The sequence below is a fragment of the Tenrec ecaudatus genome, chromosome 13, assembly GCF_050624435.1.
Source record: "Tenrec ecaudatus isolate mTenEca1 chromosome 13, mTenEca1.hap1, whole genome shotgun sequence".
NCBI classification, from domain to species: Eukaryota; Metazoa; Chordata; class Mammalia; order Afrosoricida; family Tenrecidae; genus Tenrec; species Tenrec ecaudatus.
The window spans coordinates 128,719,547-128,744,381 of NC_134542.1; the positions used below are offsets into that span (position 1 = coordinate 128,719,547).

At 44.9% G+C, this 24,835-nt stretch overlaps 1 protein-coding gene across 3 annotated transcripts in view; it reads left to right on the forward strand.

Annotated features, from left to right (window-relative positions):
* The window catches only part of SCTR (secretin receptor), a 152,921-nt gene that overhangs the window by 45,322 nt on the left and 82,764 nt on the right, over window positions 1-24,835 (forward strand). For 2 of the 3 annotated variants that reach the window (XM_075530260.1, XM_075530261.1), the window contains exon 1: window positions 24,011-24,079. The exons of the other annotated variant lie outside the window; for it this stretch is intronic. The gene's annotated coding sequence lies outside the window, so the exon portion shown is untranslated. Of the gene's footprint in view, window positions 1-24,010; window positions 24,080-24,835 lie in introns of those variants that run through there. 3 annotated transcript variants of the gene reach the window in all.

Sequence of the window (24,835 nt, forward strand, 5' to 3'; positions counted from 1 at the left end):
CGGAGTGGGAGTTTTTAACTGTGTATTTGGATGTCTTGGACAAAATTAAGTTCTGTTATTGATGAAGAGCAGAAACTAAAAGAGAAAAGAGCCTAGGTAGCGATAGGTTGTGGTCTTGACGTTATTACTCTATCTGATTGAAGGTAATCAAATAACCACAAATTAATGCACAATTACACTAAGATAAGAATGCTTACCATCTGTGACTCTGTGTCGGTGTGCAACAAGGGCTCTTGATCTATTTGAAGAGTCCAGGGGAAGGGGGGTGGGGCATACTTTGCCAAGGCAGTGATATTTGAGTGGAAATTTAAGGCTACAAGAGAGTTATTGGGCAAGGAAGAGAAGGTATGCTTCAGGCAGAGGCACTGAGCCTGTGGTGGGGGGAACATGGCACAGTTGAGAAAGGAAGAAGGCTGCGTGGCCAGCGTACAGCTTGGAGTTGAGAAAGAGCTTCATACAAGATGAGGCTTGATGGACAGCCCATGGAACCTCATTGGCCATGTGAAGGATCTTCAACCTTATCCCAAGAACAATGCATGCCATTTAGAGTCTAGGGGGCAGAAACATGACTCTCGGCTGCATGAAAAGACCATCCTTGCTACAGTGTGGAAGGTGGATGGGAGAGGGACATGCGTGCATTGAAAGGCTGGGGGTCCAGGCAGGAGGGAATGGCGATTGAGACTGGAGAAGTATCTTCTCTTGGGTTCCCTAGAAGCAGATCCTGGGACAGGGATTCAAATCCGTGTCGTTTATCCATCAGTGATTCTGGTGACCACGAGTAGGGAAGTGGGAAATTGAGACAGAGAAGGGAAAGAAGCCAGGCAAAGTTGTATGATCCCCGCGGAGACCTGGAGTTTAGTCTCACTGAGAGCCCAGATAGTAGGCAAGCCTCAGAGTAGCAACAGAGCTGCTTTAATCCATCGCTTCTCTATCAATGAGAGTTGGCTCTACTCCTGAGGAAGGGACATTCCTTTCTTTGCACTCCCCACCTGCTACACATGGGGGGCAAAGACAAATGGGGAAAGGGTTCCTAGATGAAAGGATTTAGGGGTGGCAGCTGCAAGGGGGCCGGCATGCACAGGAAAGGCACAGCCCCTGGAGCTATGGGCAGAGCAACAACAAGCTCTGTTCCGTGAGGAGTAATGAACATGGAGGGAAGGAGACGACTGAGAGTTTCTTGTTTGTTGTAGTCACACTGATGCTAACTCATGACAACCTCCCATAGATGGAGCAGAACCCTTCTGGGGGGGGAGGGGAGGCTAAGCTGCGGCCTGTGTTCAGACGTACTTGGGGATGGCGTTGCGCCATCCATCATTCAGCTAGTCATCAAGGCCCCTAGGGACTCCTGGTGTGCAACTCCTTTGGTGGTACCAGCGACAAGACTTAGTGATGAATGGCTTAGGAGGGAGAGGGCAGGATACAGGCTGATTCCCAGGTGTCTGTCGTTGAGTTTTGCAGTTGAGACACTGCAGGGGAGTGAGTGGTCAGGACTGGAAAGAAGCCGGGGTTGCTCAAGGAGGGTGTGGGTAGGCAAAGAGGACTGTGAGCCTAGAAATAAGCCTGGAGTCCCCCCAACTCCTATCTTCCAAGTAGGTAGACACCCTCGAGGAGCCAGACACAGGAGAAAGATTGCCGTGCGATGGTGGACAGAGGCCAAGAACTTGCGATGTTGTAAATGCACTGTAGGCCAGTCGTTTTTCTACCACATGAAGGAAGAGGATAGGGTGGGTGCCTAGGCCCCTGGCCCCCAAGTTTCACTCTTGCCCAAGGTCTGACGCTCTTCTTCCCTTAAATATCTGCAAAAGCTTCTTGTGGGGAGCCATACGGTGGCCTGTGGTCCTCCTAGTGGTCCTGGTTGAGTCAAACTCTGCTGACTGCCTGGACCTTCCTGCTGATGCAAAAGCAGCATGCTGAACAAGTGGGGAGTAAGTTCCCCAAACAGCCACACTGAGAGGCATCAAAGCCAGCGGCTGCTCGGTGACTCAATGTCCAAGACAAATGACTGAAATTTCAGCGACGGGGTCTTTATTCTGCCCTGAAACGTGAGGCTCAGAATGTCAGGTTTCTGGGAAAGATGAAACTGAAAATAAGGGATGTTTATTTTAAAATATTAGAATCTGACGTGTTTAAAATAGTCCTTGATTTCTAATATCTCTAGCTCCTCCAGCTTCTGACTTGGACCTTGCCCACGTTTCCATCCTGAGTACTACCACTTGACTCAGCCAAAGGGCTTGTCAGGCTCTCTCTTGTCTCCAGGCATTTGCACGTGTTGATCTCCTTGCTAAAGTACTTCCTAGACACTTCCGGGAAGGATTTTGTGACTGCCCATTGCCCTCACTGGCTTAGCCATCTCAGTGCATGGAGGGTCTCCAGGTTCGCCCTTCACTTTCTCCCCTACCCTGCACTATAAAAATGTGTTTGCTGGACTGTCCTGCCCAGTGTGAAGGGTACTTTCTTCATTCCCATGGCACGCACAAGATCTACACAGATGGCAGGTTCAATAGGTTTGTTGACTGACACTCAAAGAGTAAGTGAATGCAGAAACTTGGATGAGATCAAGGCTTGAGAAGAAGAAATGAAAAAACAGAAGAAAACTGACTCCAAGGAGAGTCAGAAATGAGGTGGACTATATTTAGTATTGTAATGCTTTTTTTCTCTCTTATGACATGTAGGAATTAGTCTGGTAGGCCGGGTTCGGCCTCTGTGGATGATTGTTACCAATAGCTTCGCCGTACCACTAACCACATTGTTCGTGTAAAGAGTGCCCAGTCACTTAAGTGTTTATTTATTTATTTTTAAAAAGTACTTATTTATTTTAAAAAATCATTTTATTGGGGGCTCGTACAACTCTTATCACAATCTATACATCCATTGAGGTTGAATTTTTAAAAATTGTTTTATTAGGGGCTCAGACAACTCTTATCACAATCCATACATATATCAATTGTGTCAAGCACATTTGTACATTCATTGCCCTCATCATTCTCAAAATATTTGCACTCCACTTAAGCCCCTGGCATCAGCTCCTCATTGTTTCCCCTGCTTCCCTCCCCCTCCCTCATGAACCCTTGATAATTTTTAAATTATTATTTTGTCATATCTTGCACTGTCCGACATCTCCCTTCACCCACTTTTCTGTTAACCGTCCCCCAGGGAGGAGGTCACATGTAGTTCCTTTTAGTCAGTTCCCCCTTTCCAACCCACCCTCCCTCTACCCTCCCAGTATCGCCACTCACACCACTGGTCCTGAAAGGACCATCCTCCCTGGGTTTCCTGGGTTTCCAGTTCCTATCTGTACCAATGTACATCCTCTGGTCTAGCCAGACTTGAAAGGTATAATTGGGATCATGATGCAGGGAGAGTGGGGGGAGGAACTACTTAGGAGCTAGAGGAAAGTTGTATTTTTCTTTTAAAAAAAATCATTTTATTGGGGCTCATACGATTCTTATCACAATCCATACATACATCCATTGTGTCAAGCACTAATGTACATTTGTTGCCATCATCATTCTCAAAACATTTACCTTCTACTTGAGCCCTTAATATCGGCTGCTCATTTCCCCCCTCCTTCCCCACTCCCCCTCCCTCATGAACCCTTCATAATTCATAAATGATTATTATTTCATCATATGTTACACCTTCCGACATCTCCCTCCACCCTCGTCTCTGCTGTCCATCCCCCAGGGAGGAGGCTATACATAGATTCTTGTAATTGGTTCCCCCTTTCTACCCAACATTCCCTCCACCCTCCAGGCATCGCCACTCTCACCACTGGTCCTGAAGGAGTCATCTGTCCTGGATTCCCCACTTAAGTGTTTAATCTGTAAAAGTCAGGAATTCCTGTTTTGTTGTCTGAAAAGTCAACCTAGACATGTATAATTTCCTTTTCTCAACAGTGTTTTAAATTCCATAACATTGGCTAAATTAATGATATTATCAATAGAATCACCTTATGCCCCAGGGGGATTATTGATAATGTTCTCTAATCATAAAACAATAATGTCTCTAAGGTGAGCCAGAGACATATCAAACCATAGATATATGAATGGCTTTGGGGTGTGAACTTAATTCTAGCCTCAATCTAAGAATAATTAGTTCTTTTTAAAAATTATTTTATTTTTTTATTTTTTATTAAATAATTAGTTCTTATGACATGGCCCTACTCCATACTCATAAAGAGCATGAAGTCCTCATGAAGAGATCACTGAAGACATGGGTTCCATAGCAAAATGTGGAGAAGAAAACAGATGGTGCCTGGCTCTCAGGAAAAATAGCATCTAGAGTCTCAAAGACTTGTCTTAAAACAGGCAACCGTCTAAGCGAGGAGTCAACTAAGTCCACAAGGAAGCACTCCTGCCTGTCAGATCCAAGAATTGTAAATTAAATCTAAAAGCCGTGGATGACGGTAGAAGCCCAAAGTCCATCTTCAGTGTCCCCAAGCCTTGCTGTCAGACGCAGAGCATTGTGAAGTTGATTAGCAGATGTGGTTAGGTTAACACTTCACACTTTGTCATTTCATCTGTCTTTTGGAACATTTTAAAGTTGGTTCTGCTTTTGATATGTACTGCTTTCTTTTTGATGGGTACTTTTCTGTTTTGTTTTGTTATTGTTTGTATGCGTGCTTTGCGTGATTGTTCTGTATCTGAAACCCCGAAGAGGTCAATCCACAGAGACGGCACCTGGGTGAACAATGACATGGCAATGGAGGGTGGGGGGAATGAGGAGCCAACAATGAGCAAGAGAAGAAGGCATTCTGCAATGAATCATGATGATGGTGGTACAACTCTTCTCGCTCTTTAAAAAAGATCCCAGCTTTTATTTATTTTTAAACAGCTTTAACCGCACATTGAGATTGAGCAATTACATTGCATGATATGTGAATTATAGGCCAATAAACTTTTTTTTTAAATGAGGTGGCATCTTTGAAGTCACTAAGGCCCCACAGGGGTTGTGGATGGAACTGGTCCCAGCTTGTCCTGCTTGTCACAGGTTAGCTGAGGAAAGTAGTAGAGCCCGTGTCCTGTAAAGGGAGACCCCGCTAAGTCTGGCCTGGTGTAAAGGGTGGGAAGCAAGACCCTTCTCCTTTTGCCGCCCCCCCACAAAAAAAGTCCTGGAAGTGACCTCCTCCAACGTAGCTATAGGTTGGGTAGCTCCTTAGCAGGGGATGTCCTCATGTTTCTGTCCAACTCTCACAGTGCAAGGTGCAGACCCACTCAGGTGACAACAGGAAGGCATTGGGAGCCACTCCCAGGCAGGTTCTGGTGAGTTTCGCTGAATGCCTAGTGGGTAGAGCAGGCAGAGCCAGTGTGGTTCTCAGATTGCCACTCTTCTGTCTGCCTTTAACCAAGGGACCTCTTACCTCAACCTCCACATGCTCAACTTAAAATGTGACCGTAACCATCTCCCGCACAATGCTCTGAAGGGCAGTAAGTGAATTACAAATGCAGCCGAGCAGGTTTACCATAAGATGTGGTAAGTAAAGAGAAAAGACATGATATCTAAAGCCTAACGAAAACCTTGTGCTGGAAGTTGTTGGGGGGTCACAACGGCAGCTGGGGAGAGTGCCACTTAAAGAAAGGACAAAAGACTGACCGTCGGAGCACGGAGGTTGGGACGAGAGAGATCTGTCCCCAAAAGAGCCCAAGGGGAGTCCAGTGAGGTGGGGGAACCAGGACAGAGTGCATGTTGGGGTGCCACGATACTAAGTGCCTTCAAGAGAGCATGGAAAATGGTGGCAGAGATGTGCCCACTCGTTTTGGCCAGCAGTGGTTCAGGCTAGTAAGAGGGCTTCAGTGAATTGGTAAACACAGAAAGCAGCTCGCAGGGTCAGCAATGGGATGGGTCCTGCGGTGAGGCACTGGAGCACTGAATGTGAACACAGTCTTTTTTTAAAAAATCATTTTATTAGTGGCTCGTACAACTCTTATCACAATCCATACATACATCCATTGTGTCAAGCACATCTGTACATTCATTGATTCCATCATTCTCAAATCATCTGCTCTCCACGTAAGCCCCTGGCATCAGTTCCTCATTTTTACCCCTCCCTCCCTGAACCCCCCGCCCTCATGAACCCTTGATAATATATAATTTTTTTTTCATGTCTTACACTGTCAGACATCTCCTTTCACCCACTTTTGTGTTGTCCATCCCCCAGGGAGAAGGTTATATGTAGATCCTTGTAATCAGTTCCCTCTTTCCACCCCACCCTCCCTCCACTCTCCCAGTACCACCACTCTTCACCACTGGTCCTAAAGGGATCATCCTCTCTGGATTCCCTGTGTTTCCAGTTTCTATCTGTACCAGTGTACATCCTCTTGTCTAGCCAGATTTGCAAGGTAGAATTGGGATCATGATAGTGGGGGGGTGGGGGTGGTAGGAACCATTAAGGAACTAGAGGAAAGTTGTATGTTTCATCGTTGCTACACTGCTCCCTGACTGGCTCATCTCCTCCCCATGACCCTTCCATAAGGGGATGTACATTTTCCTACAGATGGGTTTTGGGTCTCCACTCCATACTCCCCCTCTCATTCACAATGATAAGATTTTTTTTGTTCTGATGATGCCTGACACTTGATCCCTTTGACACCTCGTGGTCACACAGGCTGGTATGCTTACTCCATGTGGGCTTTGTTGCTTCTGAGCTAGATGGCCACTTGTTCACCTTCAAGCTTTTAGGACCCCAGATGCTGTATCTTTTGATAGCCGGGCACCATCAGCTTTCCTCGCCACATTTGCTTATGCACCCGTTTGTCTTCAGCGATCGTATCAGGGAGGTGAGCACACAATGATATGATTTTTTAGTTCTTTGATGCCTGATAACTGATCCCCTCGGCACCTCGGAACTCAGTCTTTCAAGGAATGCTGCTCTGGACAGTAAGAGGGAGGACTGTGTGGTCAGGGAGGGTTTTAAAATTTTTTTTAATGTGGATGATATTAAGGCATGTTTCTATCACAAAGGTTTGAATCTCAGAAATTGGGAAAGGGGGACTGCAGGAGCGATGTGTTTGAATAGGAGAGAAACAGCGGGGCTTCCGGGAGAGGGTGAGGTGACAGGTGAGGAAGGGGGAGCCTGTCCCAGGCATCCCTGGCTGGTGCTCCACAGACAAACACAGACACAGGTGGTGAACCTTCTTCTATTCTGGCCTCTCAGAGGGGTATTTCCCTATGCAAGGACAGAGATCAGGCTGAGATTAAGATAGGTTGTTTCCTTGATCTACCGGAGAGAGAAGGGCTAGTCCAGGGAAAGGCCCTGTAGGTGAAGCTAGTTTGTACCTGTGCATTTGTCTTCTTCCAGTCTGACCTCACATGGTGGCTAGGTGTGCAGTCAGAGCTACACCATCCTCTCTTTTATCTCAAATGCCCCATGCTGAGCAGAAAACTACCTTTCCAAATGGTCCCAGTGAAGTGACCAAGTGGTCCAACTCAGGAGACTGACTGGAGGGCCTGCGTCTGCTTCAAACAGCTCTTGAGGTTCAGGCGTGTTGCTGGTGATAAGGAGGACATCTAAGGTCAGCAGTTGCTGGATGGCACTGACAAAGTGACTCTATCCTTGTTGCTCACTGTCGAGTCCTTCAGCTTAGAGTTGGGCCAGTTAGGACACACAGGAGAGACTTCCCTAGCTCACCGTTAAAACCTTCTCAGTGTCCTCCACAGGCAAGATTTGAGAAGGGACCAGCAGGGGGTTGGGGCCATTTGTAAAGACAAAGCCGTCAATACCAAGAGGAAAGGCTGTGCTGTATTTGACCTTGGCAATGAGTGTAAGGAGAAGCAACCCATCTTTGTCAGACTGGCCCCCAAGTCCATCCCTGAGGGCAGCAGGTCCGAGATAGGCCTAAACCGCAGGTCAAGGCTGGTCCAGTCTCCCAATATCCTGGTTGGGGACTGTGACTTTCAGGCTTCAACCAAGGGGAAGAGTGACTAGATGGTCCCTGAGAGGTGCTTCCCGAGGACAAAGGGCCACGTGGACAATGCCATCCCAGAGCCTCACAACAGCAAGAGTCACGAGAGCTCTTGGCTGTAAGAAATGCCCTATTTCTTTGGGGCATTTTACGCACGCCCATGTCCATATTCTAGGATACTTGCTCAGAACAATCTGTTCATTGAGCTTGCCCGTGCCTTCCCAGGTGGTTCTACTGTGCACCAGGACTGGGAGTGAGATCTATAGGGGGATATATATCTAATAAAGGTCGGCCCTCCCTGAGTGACTAAAGGACCGTGGTGGATCTGGTGGAGATGTTGGAGGCGACAGGGTCGCTATGAGAAGGCAGCGACTTTGGTTTGAGTCTGAGCTGTCACACTGTGACAGCAGAACCCCAGGAGTGCCCTGCTGGTGACCCCGCCCTGCTTAAATGGTTCAGGCTACTTGTACCCGTTTTGCATATTGGACTTCTTAGAGGTTTCATTTGAGGAAAGGGTGCTGCTGTCTTTAAAACATATTGCTAGCCCCACCCCCAGCCCCAACTCCCTACCCCACCTCCCCTGAGTCAGAGGAAGGCTCAGGACCCTGCTGAGGGGGTGAGACAACAAAGCCAAGGGATAGAGGCCTAGGGGAAACCTCCGTGGAAGCTGGAAAGAGAAGCAATAGCAGAGGCCAATAGTCGTTGGGGTTGACTCAGCCAACGCGTCCTTTCAGAATGAAAGAGAAAAAGGAGGCAATCCACCCAGTGACTTACCAGCCTCATACAAATCCTGTGTCTCCCTGACATCTCGGGGTGCCTAAGGAGGCCCCAGATAGTCATGTCCAGGCCCTGCTTGCTGGATCAGGTCCCTCCAGCTCCTGAAATCTCTTGGCTCTGTCCTTATCAGATGTCTGTCCTGAGTCTGAGTGTGGCCTTAGGGTACTAGGTGGATTCTCCTTTGGGGATTAATGGTTAAGCTGCCTGCGCTTCCACGGGGAGGAGGTTAATATTTGAACACCAGACCAGTCACAGGAAACACTACTCAGGGACCTGTCACTGAGCCCAGCACACTTATCATAAATAAAAAATTAACTCTTCGGCTATTCTGGGTGAGGTGGCCAAGGCCTTCCTGGCATTTGGTGGGAGCGTTTCAGGGTCACCCTAATAGCTGTGTGTCTTGCTCTGGGACTGGGCTATTTATTAATCTGTTTATAGAAGTCGATACCCTCAGGGAGCTGGCTGGTGAAAGAGTTTTGGCTCTCCCTAGGGGAGGAATGTTCTAGAAGTTGGAGTGGTGACAGGAGAGGTCTAGCCTTGGCATGCTAACCAATCTGGCCACGTGTCCTGGCTCCATCACTTGTGCGCTGTGTGATCTTAAAAAGGGACTTATCCTCTCTGAGTCTGACTGCCTTGACCTTCAACATGAGGGCTGCCTGTCCTTGCCCAGCTGGCTGCCCACTCCCTGTCAGGAGGAGCCTGCTGACTGTGATGCGGTTTTTCTCTAACAAACCTCCCCAGTTTCCTTTGTAGATTCAGATTCTGGTTCCTGAAGCCAAACTCCTCGTTTGCCATAGACCGTTCCTGCTGCATCCCCAACTTCACTTTCCCCACTCCTGTCCTCTGCACAGCCCAACTGGGCTCATTGTTCAGCATTTTACACATTTAAAAAATTCTTCTTTTTAAAATTATTTTATTGGGGGGCCTATACAACTCTTATCACAATCCATACATCCATCCATTGTGGCAAGCACGTTTGTACATTTGTTTGCCTCATCATTCTCAAAACAATTGCTTTCTACTTGAGCCCTTGGTATTAGTTCCTCGTTTCCCCCCTCCCTCCTTGCTCCTCCCTCCCCCATGAACCCTTGTCATTTAGAAATTATTATTTTGTCATATCTTACACAATCTGACATATCCCTTCACCCACTTCTCTGCTGTGCGTCCCCCAGGGAGGGGGTTATATGTAGATCCTTGCAATCTGTTCCTCCTTTCCCTCACCTTCCCTCCTTCCTCCCTCCAGGTATCTCCTCTCTCACCACTGGTCCTGAGGGCATCTTCTGTCCTGGATTCCCTGTGTTTCCAGTTTTTATCTTTACCAGTGTCCAGCCTTGGTCCAGCCGGATTTGTAAGGTTGAATTGGGACCACGATAGTTGGAGGAGGAAGCATTCAAGAACTAGAGGAAAATTGTATCTTTGATCATTGTTACACTGTACCCTGACTGGCTCGTCTCCTCTCTGCATCACTTCTGCAAGGGGATATCCAATTACCCACAGATGGGCCCTGGGTCCCCACCCCGCACTCCCCCTCATTCCCAATGCTATGATTTTTGTTGTTGTTGTTGTTTTTTGATGCCTGATACCTGATCCCTTCAACGTCTCATGATCTCACAGGCTGGTGTGCTTCTTCCATGTGGGCATTTTTGTTTCTCAGTTAGATGGCCGCTTTTTTTTAATCTTCAAGCCTATAGGCCCCCAGACTCTATATCTTTTAATAGCCAGGCACCACCAGCTTTCTTCACCACATTTGTTTATTCACCCGCTTTTTCCTCAGCAATCATGTCAGGATAGGCTTGAAGATAAAAAGGCAGCCATCTAGCTGAGAAACAACAGAGCCCACATGGAAGAAGCACACCAGCCTATCCCGACATGATCTCTGAAAAATTATTATTCTTGAACAACAAGTGATCTAAAATTGATGGCAAGAAGGACATAGGATGCCTGGTAAGGCTCGATTAAGGGCAATGTACCCGAGAGGAATTACCAAAACCCCAATAAAGGCCAAACATGATGGTGGGACAAGAGAAAAGTAAAAGTAAATAGAAGAAAGAATGAGGAGACAAAGGGCATTTATAGAGGTCTAAATATAGTCATGCACATATGTAAATAGATTTATGTATAACTATAGGGAAATAGATCTATTTACATATATTTATAAGATTAGTATTAAGGTAGAAGATGGATATTGGACCTCTATTCAAGTATTCCCTCAATGCAAGAACACTTTGTTCTAATAACCTGGCATTCTGTGATGCTCACCTTCCTGACATGATTGCTGAAAACAAAGTGGGTGCATAAGCAAATGTGGTGAAGAAAGCTGATGGTAGCTGGCTCTAAAAAGATGTAGCATCTGGGGTCTTAAAGGTTTGAAGATACACAAGCATCCATTTAGCTGAGAAGCAACAAATCCACCTGGAAGAAGCACACCAGCCAGTGTGATTTGTGACCCACAACGTGTCAATGGGATCAGGTAACAAGCATTAAAGGCCCATAACAAAAAATTGTATCATTGTGAATTTGGGGAGTGTGGAGTGAAGACCCAAAGCCCATCTGTAGATAACTGTACATCCCCTTACAAAAGGGTGGCAAAGAGGAGATGAGCCAGTCAGGGCGCAGTACAGCACCAATGAAACACACAACTTTCCTCTAATTCTTTAATGCTCCCTCACACTCACTATCATGACCGCAATTCTACCTTAAAATCCAGCTAGACCAAGCATGTACCAGATAAAATCAGAGCTAGAAACACAGGGAATCCAGGACAGATAAACCCTTCAGGAGCAATATTGAGAGTAGCAATATCAGGAGGGGGAAGGGGAAGGTGGGGGGAGAAAGGGGAAACTGATCACAATGATCTACATATAACCTTCTTCCAGATGGATGGACAACATAAAAGTGGATGAAGGGAGACATTGGTCAGTGTAAGATATGAAAAAATATTTATACATTATCAAGCGTTCATGAGGGAGGAAAGGTGGCGGAGGGAGGGGAAAAATGAGAAGCTGGTACCAAAGGCTCAAGTAGAAAGAAAACGTTTTGAGAATGATGATGGCAACAAATGTACAAATGTGCTTGACACAATGACTGTATGTAAGATTGTGATAAGAGTTGTATGAGCCCCCAATAAAATGATTTTAAAAAGAATGAAAGGTTTTTAAAGCATTAAAAATTGATTTTAAAATTATTATTCGTAAAACCCATGGAGTAGGTACCAGTATTATTCTCAATTCAAAGGTGGGAAAATTAAGGCTCCAGGAAGCCCAGGGCTACATGAGCTGAAACAGGCCTGGCCATGAAATGCTGGGCTCTAAATCCTGAGCATTTCGCATTTGCAATCCAATTGGATTAAAGTCGTCACAAGTGAGCTACATGTCACTGAGGTCTTTCTGGGGCAGTCTTTGCTCTTGAAAGTATGCAGTAGTGGTAAGACACACGGGGTGCTGCCCAATGGACCATGATTCGGAGGCACTGAGCACATTCAGACGCTTGTGGAACCATCACCGCTCTTTAGTCCCAGCACTGACGTATCCCCCAAAGGAAATCACAGCCCACTTAGCATCCCTCCCTGCCCTTCTCTCCCCATGGCCCCTGGCAACCTGAAGCTGCTCTCTGTCTGTGCGGATTTGTCTATTCAGGTTTTGTCACATCAGGGGTGGCTTTGGGTGCCTGGCTTCCTTTAAAAAAGAGGAGTTTGTCAAGATCAATCCATCTTTAATTACCGTGACATGCAGCATGAAACAGAGAGCTGTAGGCCAGGGAAAGTTCTTGCGATGGATGCAGAGGGACCCGTGGGGCAGTGCAGGACTTGTAAGGTGCTCTGAATCTCACCCTGAGATTGTAGTCAGAGGCCTCCTAGACAGAGGCTGGCTGCTCCTTCATCTTGTTCAGCGCAGCCTCCACTTAAGGCCAAAGCACCGCCGGCATCCTTATTGTATGGTCCTCCCCACAGGCTCTGCTTGGACATTCTCAGTAGTGGGGGGCGCTCTATTGCCAAGAAGGTGCTGTCGACCCACATTGTAGAGTCAGGTTGAAAGTTCAAGAGCTTTTATTGAGAGACAAGACCATCTGCAAATTGGAAATCATGAAAGCCAGGGGATTCTGAACTCAGTGACTCACGGAAGAGACGGTTTAATACGTTTATGGAAGGACATTCAGTAAAAATCGAGTGTTGGGTTGACATTTGGGTCAGTGGTTACAAAACTGGGTGATAGGGTTATGAGGCAGACGTGAACTGAGTATATCTGGCCTTGAAACCACCCCTCCTTGACTGACCAGAGGCACCAGCAGAGACGACATGCTTCATTCTAAAGTTTACTTTGAAGAAGTACCTGTCCTCGGCAGGAGCTCCGGTAGTTCAGTGATTATTGTGTTCCTTAAGGTCAGCAGTTCAAAACCACCCGGAGAAAGATGAGGTTTTCTGCTTCTTTCTGTCCTGGAGTTGATGCCAACGGGGTAGAACTCTCCCTATGAGTTTACGAGACTATAACTCTTTACTGAAGTAGAAAGCCCCTTCGCCTGTGGAGAGCGGCTAGTGGTTTTGAACTGCTGACCTTGTGGACCACAGCCTAAGGTGTAACCACTACCCCACCAGAGCTCCTTAAGGAATTACAGTCTTGGAAACCCACAGGGCAGTTCTTCTCTGTCCTAGGGATAGTCATGAGTTGGAATCGTCTTGAGGGTAGTGAGGGTTTTGTTTTGTTCTAAGACTTCACCTTACATACTTTCATATATTGTCAGGAGAGAGCAGTCCTTGCAGATGGACATCGTGCTTGGTAAAGTGGAGGGGCAGCAAAGACGAGGATGGCCCTCAATGAGATGGATTGACACCTTGGCTGCAACCATGGGGTTCAGGCGCAGGAACAATTGTGAGGATGGAGCAGGACCATGCGGCTTCTCGTGCTGTTGTGCATAAGGTCGCCATGGGCCGTCACCAACTGGATGGCAGTGGCCAACAAGAATTATTTAGCATTCAGCTTCCTAAGCAGCAAATACAACTTTTAAATAAGCAACTGGAAACGGTTCTCTGCAATTGTTTACCACGTCATTTTCTGGGAATACGGTGGAGAGTTACAGACATGACAAGCTACCTTCCTGATACACGGGTTCCTTCTGACTGAAAAACAGAGTTTGAGCCTCAGACCTCAGCATCGGCGCTGACTGATGCCAGGAGTCCTCAGAAAACTTGGAGTATTCTTCCTCAACATTGTTTCATGTAATGATTGTGCCTCCTGGTTCAGAGATTGAACCCTCCAGAGTCTTTAGTTGTTCCTCCTGTGATGTGGTCTGAATGCCTTTGCCACTTGGGACTTCATTTAGGCTATCACCCCATTCTGAGCATAGCTTCCAGGTGGGGTCTGGCCTTCCCACAGGAAAGAGGAACAGATTCCACCTTGAATGACTAAATACTATACTACCATTAACAAAGCCAAGGAAATCTCATTAGGCTGCTCCTTTGATGGCCCAGGATGATGGGGGTGGGGTGGGTGGTGGGAGAATTAGGCAAAGGGAGGGCCATGCAAGAGTTCATCCTAAACTACCACAGGATCTTGAGAAGGAGAAGGATGCATTGGAGATTAAAAGAAGAGGTCACTTAGGGCAGGCCCCACTATGAGACGCGACATCCCTCACTGACTCATAGCACTATAGGGGGCAACACTGGAGACACAGTGCGGGAATTGTGCCCGACCTGACCCCACCACACTGAGATGAAACACTAAGGGCGTGCAACAGAACAGCAAGGGAAACAGAGCAATGAAGTCCCCCGAGAATACCAATAATAAACTTTGGGTCCAGGGCATGGCATCCCATCAGACTCAACCGGAAAACACTCCTAAAGGTCAACAAACAGACCTTGAACTATTTATAGGCTTTTCGTTTTTTATTTTGTTGTTGTTTTTTTTCTTTTATTACTTTGTTTTTCTGTCTTGTTTTCTGTGCATATTTTTTATCTCTTCAGGTCTACCTAGATAAAGTAGGTGGGATAAACAATCTGGAGGAGAAAACAATGGGACTGATGGTTCTCGGGCACATGAGGGAGGGGAAGGCAGGGGAAAGCAAATGGGTATTAACAAATCTAGGGACAAGGAAACAACAAGTGATCCAAAATTGATGACGAGGAGGGTGTAGAAAGCCTGGTAGGGCTTGATCAAGGGCAATGTAATGGAGAGGAATTACTGAAACCCAAATGAAGGCTGAGCATGGGAGTGGGACAAGAGGAAAGTGTAAGGAAATAGAGGAAAGAACTAGGAGGCAAAGGGCATTTATAGATGTGTAGATACAGGCATGTACATGTGTTCATATATTTATATGTGATGACTGGGAAATAGATCTATGTGCATATATTTATCAGTTTAGTATTAAGGTAGCAGGTGGACATTGGGCCTCTATTCGAGTACTCTCTCAACACAATAACACTTTGTTCTATTAAACTGGAATTCCATGATGCTTACCTTCCTGACACAATGAAGACAAAGTGGGTGCACAAGCATATGTGGTGAAGAAAGCTGATGGTGCCAGGCTATCGAAAGATATAGTGTCTGGGGTCTTGGCTTGAAGATAAACAAGCATCCATCTAGTTGAGAAGCAACAAAGTCCACATGGAAAAAGCACACCAGCCTGTGTGATGTGTAACCCACAAGTTGTCAATGGGATCAGGTATCAGGCATCAAAGACCCATAACAAAAAATTGTATCATTGAAAATGAGGGGGGGTGTGGAGTGAAGACCCAAAGATCATCTTGCAAACCACAGCCCAACTCATAACCACTGCACCACCAAGGCACCTCAAAGCCCATCTTTAGGCAACTGGACATCCCCTTACAGAATGGTCGAGGGGAGGACATGAGCCAGTCAGGGCACAGCATAGCACAGATGAACCATACAGCTTTCCTCTAGTTCTTTAATGCTTCCTTCCTCCCACTATCATGGTGATACCAATTACCTTACAAATCCGGCTAGACCAGAGCATGTACATGGGTACAGATAAGAGTTGGAAACACAGGGAATCCAGGACAGATAAACCCCTCAGGACCAATAATGAGAGTAACGATACAGGAGGGTAAGGGTAAGGTGGGGGAGAAAAGGGGAATTGATCACAATGATCTACATATAAGCCCCTCCCTGGGGGGGAAGACAACAGAAAAGTGGGTTAAAGGAGACATCAGATAGTGTAAGACATGAAAAAATAATAATTTATAAATTATCAAAGGTTCATGAGGGAGGGGGGGAAGGGGAAAGGGATGGGGAAAAATGAGAATCTGATACCAAGGGCTCAAGTAGGAAGGAACTGTTTTGAGAATGATGATGGCAACAAATGTACAATTGTGCTTGACACAATGGATTGTGATGAGTTGTATGAGCCCCCAATAAAATGATTTTAAAAATAGACATAACAAAAAGAGGTCACATTCACAAAAGTACATGGAAGTGTAACAAAGAGAATCATGTGTTGGGCAGAGTGAGTGTCAGGCAGCATGGAGGGAGCATGGAAGAACATAGGACCCGCAACATTGGTGGTCCCGTCCAGCATGATGCTAGAAGTGAGGTCGCACTGGGAGCTGGATTGCTCCTGCCTCTTTCAGCTGCAGCATGACACATTGCTCCAGAAATAGTGCCAGGTTAGCCCCAGGCCATCTGAGCTCACTTAGAAATACATCAGGGCCTACAGGAAGGCTCATCTGCTCTGAGTGAACACAGAGCAAATTTTCTGTTAGCAGACAGTTCGCTTTACTCTAGACACATGGTAGGCATGGGAATTAGAAATCACCAAGACACCGTCCCACCCTTTCAAGCTTACTCCCCTTATCTCAGCCTCTCAGGCCAACCAGGATCTCCTACAGATCACTTGCCTAGAGTTCCAAAGATTTGCAAAGAACCGGTGCTGGAGAGGAGTCCATCTGTGCTCGACGAAGTAGTGGCTGAGGGATCCCCTCTTTTGGGCCATGTGACCTCTTTCAGCCTTTGCTAGGATGTAAGATTGTCCATGATCCTGTCGGACTAGACATGCCCTCAAGACTGGCTGGGCAGCAAAGGACTCATGCCCCTTTCTGGTACCTTCCACATTCCTGCTCATCACTTCTCCACCCTGTCTCCCAATTTGAAGATGTCTTTTTCTTTCCCTCTTTTCCCTTAATACTTTGATACAAAAATTCTTCTACATTGCCCCAGAGTTGGGAACCTATGCTACCAAGACTGTAAATGTTCCTACCCTTCTCTTAGACTTCAATCCAGTATACCAAGGAAAGAGAGATAAATTGGGGGGGGGGGGTAGCTAGAGAAAACAAAGCAGAGGTTGAACGATCAAAAAATAATCCTCTGTGTGTACAAATTCAGTTAATTTGCACAAATTTTCATGAGCTATTAATCTACTAGTTTTTATAGAGGAAGAAACCGAGGTCCTCTCTGGTCATAATTCATTCTCTCATTAAAGCAGTTTCATTCCAGCCTGGTATTTTGTAATGACCAATTTAAGAGAGCATCACACAGCTGTAACATTTATGTTTTCTGCTTGGGAAAAAATGCCCCAGAAACCTTTGTGATGTTGAACTCTCCCAAGGACCAGGCTATGGGGAAAACGCAAGTGAGTGAGTGGTTTTCTCGTTTCAAAAAGTGTGAAGTGTCAGTTGATGACAAACCTCATTCTGGACGTCCGTCAACTTCCCAAACAGATGAAAATGTTGACAAGATTCATGCACTTGTGCTTGAAGACCAACGACAGACCATTGAAGAGATGGGGAGTGATCTATCTTGGAGCTGGGTTCAGTGCATTTTAACAGAGGATTTGGGAATGAGAAGGATTGCTAGGAGATTGGTGCCATGGGGTTCTGACTGAGGAGGAAAAAGAGCTTCAAGTGGAAACATGTCCTGCTTTGAAAGAACAGCTCCAAAGTGACCCAGACTGTTCTTCCAAGGTCATTACTGCTGAGGAGACATGGTGTTATTCTTACAACCTGGAAGGCAAGCATCAATCAAGCCAGTGGAAGACGTCATCACCCCGTCAAGTGAAATTAAAGATCCAGACGATGCTCATTTAACTAAAAATTATGTGAGGGGGATAGTGCATTTGGAGTTTAGTACACCAGGTCGGACTGTTAATCAAGCTTTCTATGTAGAGATTCTGAAAAGACTGAGTAACAGTATGCGATAAAAATGTAAAAGAAGAAAAGAGAAAAAAATGATTAGGGCAAAGACTGTACAGATGTGCTTTATACAATTGATGTATGTATATGTATGAACTGTGAAAAGAATTGTATCAGCCCCAATAAATTGTTTAAAAAAAAAAAAAGGCCTGATTTGTGGCAGATTGGGGGTTGGTTTTGCCACCGCTACAATGTACCTGCTCAAGCAGCCATTGCAGTGTGTTAGTTTTTGGCAAAAAAAAAAAAAAAATAGCATGCTTCTCTTGCCCCACACACCTTACTCATCTGACCTCACTTTGTGTGACTTCTTTTTGTTTTTGAGAATGAAGAGGGACATGAGAGGGCAGCCATTTGACAAGGTAAAGGGAAAAAATAAAACAAGTGAGGTGCTCTTAGAAATCCAAACATGAGTTTGAAAAATGTTTCCAAAATGATGATAGCAGCATATGTACAAATATGCTTGATATAATTGATGTATGAAATGCTGCTATAATAACTGTGAGATTACCCTATGAAATGATTTTTAAAAAATGTTTCCAAGAATGGAATCACAGATCTGATAACTGTATGAAGTGTAATGGTGAGTACTTTGACATAAAAAAATTAAATACATAGGTTTGAAAAAAAATCCGTTTGAGGAGGGGATACCTCCTTGTATGTTTTTGTTAAGTGCAAGCCAGTTCTGACTCATCTTAGCCCCGTGCACAACAGAAGAAGCACTGCTGAGTCTGCTGCCACCTTCACACCGGCTGTTTATTGGAGCCCATTGCTGCAGCCACTGTCAGTCCCTCTCACTGAGGGCGTCCCTCTTTTTCTGTGGCCTTCTTTTTTTCACTAAGCATTCTTCTTTAGAAACTTCCTGGTAATGTGTCCAAGGGATGTGAAATAAAGTTTTGCCAGCCTCGTTTCTGAGCAGCATCTCAGTGGTACTTTTAAAGCATCACGGTTACTTCAGCTGCTGTTGTGGCATAGCCAGTATTCTGTACTGGTAGCATAATTCAAATGCAATGAATCTTCGTTGGTCTTCCTTATTCACTGTCAGCTTTCAGATACATAGGAGGTGATTGGAAATACTAGAGCTTGGGGCAGATACACCCTAGTCCTCAAAGTGACCGATTTTTCTCTTTAGTATTTTAAGACGTCTTTTGAAGCAGATTTTCTCAATCAAATACATCATTTGCACCCGGATCAGGGATGAAATTAGGAAATTTCTAGAAACCAATGAGAACAAGAACACGATGTACCAAAACCTAGGGGACACAGCAAAGGCAGTTATCATAGGGCGTTTCATAGCAATACATGCACATATGAAAAAGGAAGAGAGACTTGTGATTGATAGGCTGGCACAAAATGTACAACTAGAGCAGAGTCAACAGGACAATCCTACTAATCGCAAAAAAAGAAATAATAAAAATCAGGTCTGAAGCTACAGCTCAGGGAGAGGAATATGTCTGATCCAAGCACACAGGAACAAATAAAGAGGGAGGAAGAGAGAGTGGAGCACATCCTGGCCCACCAGGCCTGGAGGATGATAGCCCCACTTCGAACAGCCAATGCACAGAGAGGACCATATGGCTGACCCCACTATAAGACACGACATCCCTCACTGACCCTTAGCCCTCTATGGGACAACACATGAGACACAGTGTGGGAATTGCACCCAATCTGACCCCATCACACCGAGGCAAAATACTAAGAGGGTGCACAGAACAGCAAGGGGAACAGAGCAAGGAAGTCCCCAGATAGTACCAAAAATAGACCTTGTGGCCAGGGCATGGCACCCTTGAGACCTGACCATAACATCCCTAAAGGTCAACAAATAGACCTTGAACTATTTACAGGATTTTCTCTTTTTTCTGTCATTGTTTTTTTTAAAATCATTTTATTGGGGGCTCGTACAATTCTTATCACAATCCATACATATATCCATTGTGTCAAGAACATATGTACATTTGTTGCCATCATCATTCTCAAAACATTTGCCTTCTACTTGAGCCCCTAATATCGGCTGCTCATTTTCCCTCCTCTCTTCCCACTCCCCACTCCATCATGAACCCTTCATAATTCATAAATTATTATTTTGTCATATGTTACACTGTCTGACGTCTCCCCCTGCCCTCTTCTCTGCTGTCCATCCCCCAGGGAGGAGGCTATATGTAGATTCTTGTAATCAGTTCCCCCTTTCCAACCCACCCTCCCTCTACTCTCCCAGTATCGCCACTCTCACCACTGATCTCGAAGGGGTCATCTGTCCTGGATTCCCTGTGTTTCCAGCTGCATCTGTACATCCTCTGGTCAGCCATATTTGCAAGGTAGAATTGGGATAATGATAGTGGGGGGGGGACAGGAAGCATTTAAGAACTAGAGGAAAGTTATATGTTTCATCATTGCTACCCTGCACCCTGACTGGCTCATCTACTCCACACAACCCTTCAGTAAGGGGGTGTCCAGTTGCCTACCGATGGGCTTTGAGTCTCCACTCTGCACTCACCCACATTTACAATGATTTTTTTTGTTCATTAATGCCTGATAACTGATCCCTTCGACACCTTGTGATCACACAGGCTGGTGTGCTTCTTCCATGTGGACTTTGTTGCTTCTGAGCTAGATGGCCGCTTGTTTATCTTCAAGCCTTTAAGACCCCAGACACTATATCTTTTGATAGCTGGACTCCATTAGCTTTCTTCACCACCTTTGCTATGCACACGTTTGTCTTCAGTGATAGTATCAGGAAGGTGGGCACCCACTGATATTATTTTTAGTTCTTTGGTGTCTGCTAACTGGTCCTTTCTACACCTCGTGGTCAGACAGGCTGGTGTGCTTCTTCCATGTGGGCTTTGATGATTCTCAGCTAGATGGCTGCTTGTTTATCTTAAGTCATTGTTTCTTTGTTGTTGTTTTGTTGCTTTGTTTTGTGCATATTATTATCTCAGCAGGTCAATCTAGATAAGATAGGCTAAATAAACAATCTGGAGGAGAAAACAATGGGACCAACGGTTTTGGAGGGACATTGGAGAGGGGGTAGGTCGGGGAAAGGAAGTGGTGTTAACAAACCCAGGGACAAGGGAACAACAAGTGATCCAAAATCAGTGGCGATGGGGGTGTAAGAGGCCTGGTAGGGCTTGATCAAGGGTAATGTAACCAAGCGGAATTACTGAAACCCAAATGAAGGCTGAACATGATAATGGGACAAGAGGAAAGCAAAAGAAAATAGAAGAAAGAATGAGGAGGCAAAGGACATTTATGGAGGTCTAAATACAGGCATTACGTATGTAAATCTATTTACATATGATGAGGAGGAAAGAGATGATCTATGTGCATATACTTATAGGTTTAGTATTCAGGTCGCAGATGGACATTAGGCCTCTGCTCAAGTACTCCCTCAACACAAGAACACTTTGTTCTATTAAACTGGAATTCCATGATGCTCACTTTCCTGACACAATGAAGACCAAGTGGGTGCATAAGAAAATGTGGTGAAGAAAGCTGTTGGAGTCCAGCTATCAAAAGATATAGCATCTGGGGTCTTAAAGGCTTGAAGGTAAACAAGCGGCCATCTAGCTGAGAAGCAACAAAGTTCACACGGAAGAAGCCTGTGTGATCATGAGGTATCAAATGGATCAGATATCAGGCATCAAGAACAAAAACTTGTATCATTGTGAATGAGGGGGATTTCGGAGTAGAGACCCAAAGCCCACCTGTGGACAATTGGACATCCCCTCACAGAAGGGTCCCGGGGAGGTGACCAGGCTTTCAGGGTGCAGTGTAGCAATGATGAAATATACAACTTTTCTCTAGTTCTTAAAAGCTTCCTCCCCCACAACTATCATGATCCCATTTCTACCTTACAAATCTGGCTAGACCAGAGGATGTACACTGGTACAGATAGGAACTGGGAATCCAGGGCAGATGATACCTTCAGGACCAGTGGTGAGAGCGGTGATACCTGGAGGGTGGAGGGAGGGTGGGTTGCAAAGGGGGAATGGATTACAAGGATCTACATGTGACCTCCTCCCTAGGGGACAGAAAATAGAAAAGTGGGTGTGTTAGACAGGGTTCTCTAGAGAGATAAAACCAGGTTGCTGATAATTTTATAGATATATAACATAAGAAATGAACAGTTAAGTTATAAACAGATTGATATATAATACAAGAAATGAACCATTAAATTATAAAGCAGTACAAATGGCTCAGTGTGACTCACTCCCGTGAGAGAGTTGTGAGACACTGGCAGTCCTTCAAGTCTTGAGGGCCATCTGGTAGTCTTCTGTAGAGAGAGAGAGAGCTAGGCTATCCCAGCACAGGCAGTAAACAGCAAGGCAGGTCACCAACTGTCAGCCAGGTCACCAACTGTCAGTCCTCAGCTCCGGAGATGTAAATTTCATTCATGTGTTCTTAAAGGGACCTCAACTTACAGTGACACAGTCCACAGCCTAGGCATCCCACAGGTAGTGTGCCCTTTAAACTGAGGCACAGAAAAAGCAAGGCAGCTGCACACGGGTCCGATGATTAAAGAGCGAGAGACAAGAAAGGTGAGGCTAACCGAGCCACTTATCTCTCCGTCCTTCAATTAATCCCACTTGTGTTTATCGGCCAGGCTGGCACAATAAACTATCTCAGTGGGTGAAGGGAGATGTCAGGTAGTGTAAGATAAGACAAAATAATAATAATTTATAAATTATCAAGGGTTCATGAGGAAGGGGGCAACGGGGAAAAATGAGCTGATATCAAGGTCTCAAGTAGAAAGCAAATGTTTTGAGAATGATGATGGCAACAAATGTAAAAATGTGTTAGACACAATGTATGTATGTATGTATGTATGTATTGTGATAAGAGTTGTATGAGCCCCCAATAAAATGATTAAGTTTTTTAAAAAGAGAGTTGTATGACCCTCCAATAAAATGATTTTTAAAATACATCATTTGCTTTCTTGACTACTGCTTCCATGAGCTTCAATTGTGGATCCAAGTAAAGTAAAATTAATTACCATTTTTCTCCATTTATGATGTTCATTGGATCCAATTGTGAGGATTTTTCCCTTTTTGACATTAAGTTTAAATCCATATTGAAGAGTGTACTCTTTGATCTTCATCAGTAAGTGCCTCATGTCCTCACTTTCAGCAAGCAAGGGTATGTCATCTGTATATTGCCAATTGTTACTGAGTCTTCCTCCAATCCTGCACCCTGTTCAGCTTCATATAGTTCAACTTCTTCTCGGCATTCTGATTGGCTAAATATGATGAAAAGATACAGTCCTGATACACAGCTTTCCTCATTTTAAATCACTCCTTGTTCTGTTGGAATGACTGCGTCTAGGTTCTATGTGAGCACAATTAAACGTCTGGAATTCACATTCTTTGCAATGTTATTCATAGTTTGTTATGGTACATCAGTTGAATGCATTGTCATAGTCAATAAAACACAACCAAACATCTTCCTGGTATTCTCTGCTTTCAGTCAAGGTCTACCTAAAATCAGCCATGATAACCCTTGTTCCATGTCCTCTTCTGAATCTGATTTGAATTTCTGGCAGTTATCTGTGGATATACTGCTTCAACTGTTTTAAAACTATTTTCAGGAAAAAAATAGTTGTATGTAGTAGTAATGATATTGTTCGATAATTTTCACATTCTGTTAGGCCACCTTTGTCTGGAATTGACACAAATATGGATCTCTTGCAGTCTGTTGGCCAAATTTCTTTGCATAGACTAGTGAGTTCTTCCAGCACTGTATCAGTTTGTTGAAACATTACATTTGATAGCCTGTCAACTCCTGAGTCCTTGTTTTTTTGTCAGTGCTTTCAGAACAATTTGGACTTCTTCCTTCAATTACATTGGTTCTCGATTATATGCCCACTCTTGAAATAGTTGAATTCTTTTGGGTGCAGTGACTCTTGGGTGTTCCTTCCACGTACTTTTGTGTGTTACTGTCTCATGGGGCATGTAATGTCTCATGGGGAATGTAATGTCTCATGGGGAATGTAATGTCTCATGGGGAATGTAATGTCTCATGGGGAATGTAATGTCTCATGGGGAATGTAATGTCTCATGGGGAATGTAATGTCTCATGGGAAATGTAATGTCTCATGGGAAATGTAATGTCTCATGGGGAATGTAATGCCTCATGGGAATGTAATGTCTCATGGGGAATGTAATGTCTCATGGGGAATGTAAAGGGAGGAGTAATATAAAAGAAGAGGGAGACGAAGACTGAGAGGAGATGGACATTCGAGGAGTCTGCCTCATGAGACCTTAAAGGCTCTTTGGTAAGGACTTTGAAATTTACACTGAAGGAGACTGGATGTGATTGAAGGACTAAGCAAGTCGTGGTCTGATGAAACCATGGTGGGTTTTAGTTGGTGGGTTAAGACTAGACTGAGGTGGTTCTTAGGGATTGCATTGTGTCCCAAAGACAGGTGTGTTGAAGTTCTAACCCTTAGTGCCTGTCAAGGTTATCTTAGTTTGAAATAGGGCATTTAGAGTGTTAATTGAATTGAGGTCATGCTAGAGTAGAGTGGGTCTTAATCCAATCTGAATGGCATTCTTATGAAAGAAGAGGAAAGGCAGAGACACTGGGAAGACAATTACGTGCTAATGGAGTTAGGCTGTGGTCACGTCAAGAGATGTCTGGAGTCCCGAGAGAAGGGATAGGATATTCTTCTAGAATAAAGCTGTGAAGGAGAGCATGCCTGTGCCCCTATTCTGAATCCAGGCTTCGAGTTTTCAGAACTATGGGGGTGTAGATGTCTGTCCTTAAGAGCCACCTCTTTGGAATATTTTGTTTTCACAGTCTTAGGAAACTAATACAGTGGGCAAGGGTTGAAACTAGGGAGAGCATTTCATAGACAATTTAAATTTTTCAAAGAGGAGGTGATGATTTGGATAAAGGTAAATGCTGCACAGAAATAGTGAGAAGTAGTTAAATCCTGAATATGTTTTTTGAGTTAAAACTGGAGGATTTGTTTAAAGTAACTTTATTGGGAAGAATGAGGGGGAAAAAGAGTGAAGTATGAGTTTTAGAT